This window comes from Rhagoletis zephyria, unplaced genomic scaffold (assembly GCF_001687245.7).
Source record: "Rhagoletis zephyria isolate East Lansing unplaced genomic scaffold, Rhagoletis_zephyria_1.1 Rzeph_scaffold_02953, whole genome shotgun sequence".
NCBI lineage: Eukaryota > Metazoa > Arthropoda > Insecta > Diptera > Tephritidae > Rhagoletis > Rhagoletis zephyria.
In genome coordinates this window covers 53,468-61,110 of record NW_016160037.1, presented here as the reverse complement: position 1 = coordinate 61,110, position 7,643 = coordinate 53,468, and the positions used below count along the sequence as shown (strand labels likewise).

Sequence of the window (7,643 nt, the reverse complement as noted above, 5' to 3'; positions counted from 1 at the left end):
ACTGAAAGAAGTCTGATGAGGAAATGTGGTGATTTCCGAAATAGCTATCACTTCTACCATTTTTTCAAATTATTGTTGCTTTTCCACAATAAAAATTTTCATTTAAAACGGCCTCGAGCTCAATATAAACTGTTGAATATAAATGTTATAAAGGCCAAAAAAATAACAAAAACTTCATAGAAATATTAAAAAATATTTAAAGTTGTGACTGATGGGGCATCTCCTTGTGACTGGTGCAAAGTAGTTATGGATGAAAAAGTTTTCTTAGACAAAAATTACAACTTATTATTATTTTTTTAATATTTTTCAACAGATTATTGAAATGTAGTCATTTAAACAGGTTACTACTGAAATAGAGATAATTGGGGCATATTTAAATTTATGTTGGTTTCCTCTTTTACATGACCCCTTTATAAACTGTTGCTGTTTCTCCACATTTTTCATATAAAAACGGCATCATTCAATAAATTTTTTTAATATACTAGGTGAGTTAGTTCATAAGATATTGATTTGTAAAAGATAGAAAAATTTAACTTTAAGCCCTTATATCTTCTTTATTTATACTTGCGATAAACAATTTTGGTAAGGTTAAAATCAGCGTAATAAAAAAATTCTAGTTTAAAAAACTAAAACCTCGCTATTATAATTTCCATTCAACTGTCATCAGAGAGAATGCATCTTTTAGGCGCATCAACATTACGTAGTTATATCCCGAGCTAATAAAAGGGAGGTAAAAAGTACTATCGATATGCATTTTTGGTTTTTCCATAGATAAATTCTAGACTTTTGCCTTAAACCTAGGAAAAAAGGGCGGACCACTCCCACATTTTCGTTTTTTTTCTAGCTTAACGGTCCATATTCTGCACTTGTGTCGGTGCCCGTAAATTTTTATATTACGCTAAATTTTTAATTCGTCTAGTTTTAAATACGCACCTTCAAGTTTCCATTAGCAATACTTCTGGCCACCTGGATCGCCACACGTTCCAGGTATTCAATTGTGTTTTTATCAGCAGATTCTAGTCCAGGTCCCAAGGGATCTATCAACATATCTACTAAACCAATTTTTTTTGCTTGTTCTGCAGATATTTGTTTTCCTGAAAGTTCTAAATCCAATGCTTTTGTTAAATTAGTAATCTTCGGAAGCCTTACAGTACCACCACTTCCAGGAAGAAGTCCCAATAGGACCTCCGGGGTACCAAGCTTCGTTGTACGATCTTTCGTTGCTATACGGTAATGACATGCCAAAGCCAATTCAAGGCCTCCACCGAGACAAACTCCATTAATTGCTGCTACAATAGGCTTTATACTACTCTCCAACTGGTTAAAGATATCTTGCCCTTCTTTCGATATATTTATAGCTTCATCTATGTTTTGACATCTTTCCAACATGTCTATATCAGCTCCGGCAATGAAGCATCCTGGTTTACCCGATATTATGACCGCTGATTTTAAAGATGTATTCGCCTCGAGCTCATTTAAAAAAGATTTGAATTCAGAGCTTGAAGATAAATTAAGAGAATTGACTTTGGCACTTTTCGAGTCTAATGTCGCAATCAAAACGTCGTCCAGAATCTTAAAACGGTAATTTTTTTCGGAGCTTATGCCAGCCATTTTTGAGGAAAGCTTACTCAAGTTGCAAGTTTGACCTTAATACAATTTTTAACACATTAAATCTTTTCCAGGTACTTCACGATTTGCAGGATTTTACGGGAAGCAGTTCTCGTACGACACCTTACATAGGGTTTAGAAGGTTGTTGTCTCCCGAGGCAGATGAAGCTCCGTCACGTCAATGTCCGGTGGTTGTGTGCCTAGATCGGCATCTAGGTCTAGAGTCTACATAACTCGAGACTGAGTCCCTGTGAATGCCGTTAAGGGCCTGTCTGTATGCTGACGGGTCCAGAGGCTGCTTAATGAAACTCTGGACTTCGTCCGTCAGTTCGTATAGATGCCTCCTGACGTGCCTACGCGAGGGCTCCTCTGCAAGCAGCTGCCTGTTTGGGTGACCACATCTGTGGCTCCCAACCAAAAACTGCTTGCAGAGAATTATGTTATGCTCCTTGATTGGGAGCATTTTCGCCTCGTCATGAAGGTGTTGTTCANTAAGTTGGCCACCAAGATCATGCGATTTGACGCCTTTAGACTATTTTTTGTGGGGCTACGTCAAGTCTAAAGTCTACAGAAATAAGCCAGCAACTATTCCAGCTTTGGAAGACAACATTTCCGAAGAAATTCGGGCTATTCCGGCCGAAATGCTCGAAAAAGTTGCCCAAAATTGGACTTTCCGAATGGACCACCTAAGACGCAGCCGCGGTCAACATTTAAATGAAATTATCTTCAAAAAGTAAATGTCATGGACCAATCTAACGTTTCAAATAAAGAACCGATGAGATTTTGCAAATTTTATGCGTTTTTTTTTAAAAAAAAGGTATCAAGCTCTTAAAAAATCACCCGTTATGTTGCCAGTAACGTTTCTTTGTCTTTGCCCCAAGTACTGCCGGCTAGCGACTTGAGGCCTTTGTTGCGGATCTGTACTTTGTTGACAATAACGGTTGCGTGCGCAGAGAAGAGCAGGCTGTTGATTGTTACTCCGAGTATTTTTGGGTTATTCACCGTCGTAATTGGTGTATCATCGACGTGAATTCCCAGCGGTAGCCTGACCTCCTTCTTCCAGGTGGTGAACAAGGTCGCAGAGAATTTCGTAGGGGAGAGGGCTAGACACTTTGCAGTGAAGAAGCGAGAAAGCTCGGAGATACCCGTTTACTTTCGAACACAAGTCATCAATTCCATTCCCAGTCGCCATGATCGAGCAATCGTCGGCGTAAGAAACAATCGAGACTCCCTCTGGTGGTTGAGCGAACTTTGAAATATAAAAGTTGAACAGTAGCGGGGAAAGGACACCACCCTGTGGAACCCGCTGTTTTATTTTCCTGAGTTTACTCGATTTGTCTCTAAACGTTACCGACGAGTGTCGACCACTCAGATAATTTGCCGACCACCGTTTGAGCCTCTGTGGGAGAGAGGAAGCCTCTATATCTTCCAGTAGCGTGGAATGGCTGACGGTGTCAGNACCCTGTGGAACCCGCTGTTTTATTTTCCTGAGTTTACTCGATTTGTCTCTAAACGTTACCGACGAGTGTCGACCACTCAGATAATTTGCCGACCACCGTTTGAGCCTCTGTGGGAGAGAGGAAGCCTCTATATCTTCCAGTAGCGTGGAATGGCTGACGGTGTCAGACGCCTTTGACAAGTCCAACGCTACTAGAATCGATCTCTCACAGGGACGGTTACGATTAAGGCCACGAGTTATCTGAGTGTTTATGGCGTTAAGTGCTGTTGTTGTACTGTGCACTTTACGGAAACCATGCTGATGCTTCGCTGGGGTCAGGTGGTTCGTGAAATACGGGAGCAGCAAGGCCTCAAGTGTCTTTGCCACCGGGGAAAGGAGTGTTATCGGTCGATACGAATCTCCTTTGTTGGCGGGTTTCCCCGGTTTAAGGNGGGGTCAGGTGGTTCGTGAAATACGGGAGCAGCAAGGCCTCAAGTGTCTTTGCCACCGGGGAAAGGAGTGTTATCGGCCGATACGAATCTCCTTTGTTGGCGGGTTTCCCCGGTTTAAGGAGTGGGACCACTCTCCCCTCCTTCCAGATGTCTGGGATGATGAGAGTGGCCATTGACAAATTGAGGACCTCAGTTAGGTACGCTACTCCCGCAGGACCCAAATTTTTCAGCATCAGCATGCATATTCCGTCGGGTCCCATGGCTTTGGAGGCTTTCGCCTTCCCGATGGCCACCTGAACTTTACCGCAAGTGAAAGCAAGGGGGCAAAAGTTGTTGGCAGTTTGTGCAGCCTTCTGGTCACTCGACGCTTGGCTTTGTCCACCGGAGGATGCAGTATGAACTGCCGGCTAAAATAGCTCGCGCATCGCTCCGGGTCCGACGAAGCATGATCGCCGAAAGAAATTTCGACTCTGTCGTCGTGCTTCGTCGGATTGGACAGTGACCTCACGGTTGACCAAAGCTTACTCACACCAGAGGTGAAGTTACAGGTCTTCAGATGCTCTTCCCACCTCATCCGCTTATGTACGTTCACTAATTGCCGAATCTCCGCGTTGAGATCCCTGATACGGGGATCTCCGGGATCGGCCTGACGAAGGCTGTCTCGCTCGTCGGCTAGAACAGCCGCTTCGGCTGGGAAATTTGGACGTGGGTCCGTGATGCATCCTGCCGGTACGAAGCGAGCTGCAGCAGCGGTGACAGCCCTGCGGAACTTACGTTCACCAAGGTGGACGTCGGTTGGTGTGGGGAGAGCAGCGAAGGTGTTTTCAGTAAAGAGGAAGGAAATTCAGTTTAGAGGAAGTTCGGGTGTTGTGGTATAGGTATTTGTTTTTCGGGATTTGTAGAGATCTGTGAAACAAGTGCAGTATAGCGGCTGGTGAGCTAAAAAAAAGTGGGCGTGATTATAACACATTTTTGAGTGCAAATTAATAGGGCCGGTGCTAGGAGGTTAAAAGTGGAATTTTCAATACATTCAAAAGCTTATATTTGCAAAACTATTGAACCGAAAATGTGGATATCGTTCGAAAAGTAATTGATAGACCTTTCATATGATATGTTTTAGGCTTGGGTAGTTTTTGAACTAAATGAACGAAAAAAAACTAGTTCATCTCAATGTATATTGTATTATAAGGCTTGGGTAGTTCTTGAACCAAATGAACTAAAGAACTAGTTCATCTCAATGAACTCGTTTACTAATTAGGTATTTTCATTGAACTAAATTCGTCAGTGCTATTATTCCTCAATTTAGATCGCGTTCCAAATATTCTTGCCACGAGCGTATGACTTAAAAACACGTCTTTACAGATACGTTGTAAAACGCTTTTGCATTGTTGCTGCTTCAGTTCCTTGCGAAGGATTTTTTTCGGGTGCAAGGAAATATCAAACTGGCATAGAATGTTTTTAAGTTCAAACAAACTTTCTAATTTAATGTTTTTGCACAGCAATATGTATGTGCCGTGACATAGCCCCAAGTGACATAACTCCAATTTTTTTAATTGGGATTATGTCATATATAAGGAGTGACATATTTCCAAACGAAAAGGTGGCAAAATAGCAAATCCCTCATGTAATTTTGCAAACCAACAGAATTTGGAATGAGCAAGTGTAATGATAAATAGCATTTTTATCAAAACATTGTCATAGAAGCTTCCATTATTTTCTTGTGAACGCATATAGGCGATCTAACAACATATGTATAACTGAGAATTATTATTTACTAGAGGCCACGTTTGCTGCGGTTCCACGATGTGGATACAAGCAATTGTTTATTATGTACCCTTACGAAGTAGAATTCGTCTTTCTGTGTTGGCAGCCTTCGATCGCGCTTAGGGATTATAACCCTTACTAAGTAGAATTCTTCTTTCTGTGTTGGCAGCCTTCGATCGCGCTTAGGGATTATAACCCTTACTAAGTAGAATTCTTCTTTCTGTGTTGCAGAAAAAGATCGGCGGAAGCAAGGCATATTGAACACGAATGTGTATATGAATGTAGCAGAGTTGGACAGTTCAGATTTTTTTTTATAACATGCATTTATTTATTGAATCTTTCTTTCGAAACTAACAAAAGCTTTCAAATCTTACAAACTACTATTAAATTTAAAATTTCTGCGGCAATGCTTAGAAATTTTTTATTTTTATATATACATATATATTTAATACAGCTGTTGAGGCTATCGGAATGGACAAGATTCCGAGCAGCAGGATCGCTGGATATCGTGCTGGGCAGGCGGTCTGAAAGGACGAGCTCCAGAGCCGCACTGCCTGGGCGGGTGGAAAGGACTACTTTCCACGCCGCGCCTTCGCTTCTCTATCCCCCTTATTCTACGCTACGAAAAACGAAAAATCCACATGCTGTAACCCTTGCGGAACATCTGCAGCATTGCCAGCTATCAGTTGTTTTTCGAAGATAGCTGAATGAAGGAAAAGTGGAAAGGAATTAAAAAAGCACTCATCATGTGCTTGTTTATAGTAAAATTTATTGATTTTCAATATTTTTAGGAAAATTATGGATTCTGATGCATTTGCAGTTATAGCAGCGCAGTAAGAGCGCGCTATGGCAATGTACTCACAAAGGTATGCGGAGCTGCCGGCCATAGTAACCATGTNCACTCATCATGTGCTTGTTTATAGTAAAATTTATTGATTTTCAATATTTTTAGGAAAATTATGGATTCTGATGCATTTGCAGTTATAGCAGCGCAGTAAGAGCGCGCTATGGCAATGTACTCACAAAGGTATGCGGAGCTGCCGGCCATAGTAACCATGTGGGCATCTATGTTAGCTTCTGGTTGAATTGTTGAACCACAAGCCAGAACTCCTCATATGCCTGAAGCTCTGGTTCCCAATCCAGTTAATGCAATAACAGCTTCTTCCAAGCCATTGAAAACATGCACTTTGTTAGGTCCACCACCTGTTGCGCTTGCTTCTGCTTTCGGCCGCGCTTAGGGATTATAACCCTTACTAAGTAGAATTCTGCTTTCTGTGTTGCGGGGACGAGGGGCTTCCGCATGTCAAAGGTATACAACATTTCTTGTGCATATCACTCCGGCTATGCCGTCTACAGTATTTTTGCGCAGAACCCACGTCGAAATTTGCAAAAAAGTGGATAGTGCAAACCGAGTTTATTAATAAGCTAGTGGTAGAGAATTTGACACATTTATCTTAAAAAAAATGTGAATCCTTTGATTACACGTGTATGTTAAAGTTTTTGGAATTGGGCTATGCGTTTGGACACAACAACCGAAAATCGTTGTACAAATAACTAAACCGGACCCAAGTTCCTCGATAAGGGGCAACAAAGATTCTTTTTTGCTCGTTTATATGAAGCAGTGGATAAAAATATACGTATACGCGAAAGGAAAATTTGTCTGTTTAAATGAACACCACCAATATTTCTTGCAAACACGCATTGAATTACATCTTTTATTTCGCCTCCGGCACAGAATTGTTCTCGTACAAAATTACGCAAAAAAGCTTACTCGTTCGTTTTTAGGCATGCCATTGTTAAGAATTTCGAACGTTCGGATTGCAGCATACTATTTCTACGATTTGTAGCAAAATCCGACTACGAAAGAGTTGCAGAATAGGGGTGTATATTTAAGTTCACTTGTGTCGGTAGTCGGTCTGAAACGACGAGTTCCACAGCCGAAATTGATATATTGCCGATATCGAAATTTATTATATTGCGCATCATTTGATAATATCGGCGAAATCCTTTCTTTTTAGTCTTCCTGCATATCTTGGGCCAAGAAGAATTCTCGCTAGTCGATTTGGATGGTTGTTGTTGTTGTTGTTGTAGCGGCTACTACAACCCCGCCCAGGAAAACCCGACAACCCTAACGGCCTTGTCCCTGTGGACAAACCCCACAGAAGCTGCACGCTTCCTAGGGTTGCCGTTAGTGGAACTTGACGACAACGACTGAGTACCAACCGTTTTGGGCGGGGTTGTTGTAGCCGCTACAACAACAACAACAACCACAAATACAACCCCGCCCAGGAAAATTGGTATCTTAGTCGTTGTCGTCAAGTTCCACTAACGGCAACCCTAGGAAGCGTGCAGCTTCTGTGGGGTTTGTCCACAGGGACAAG

At 41.8% G+C, this 7,643-nt stretch overlaps 1 pseudogene; it reads right to left on the bottom strand.

Annotated features, from left to right (window-relative positions):
• Positions 1 to 870: 870 nt before the first annotated feature.
• The window catches only part of LOC108368103 (trifunctional enzyme subunit alpha, mitochondrial pseudogene), an 18,986-nt pseudogene continuing 12,213 nt past the window's right edge, over positions 871 to 7,643 (bottom strand).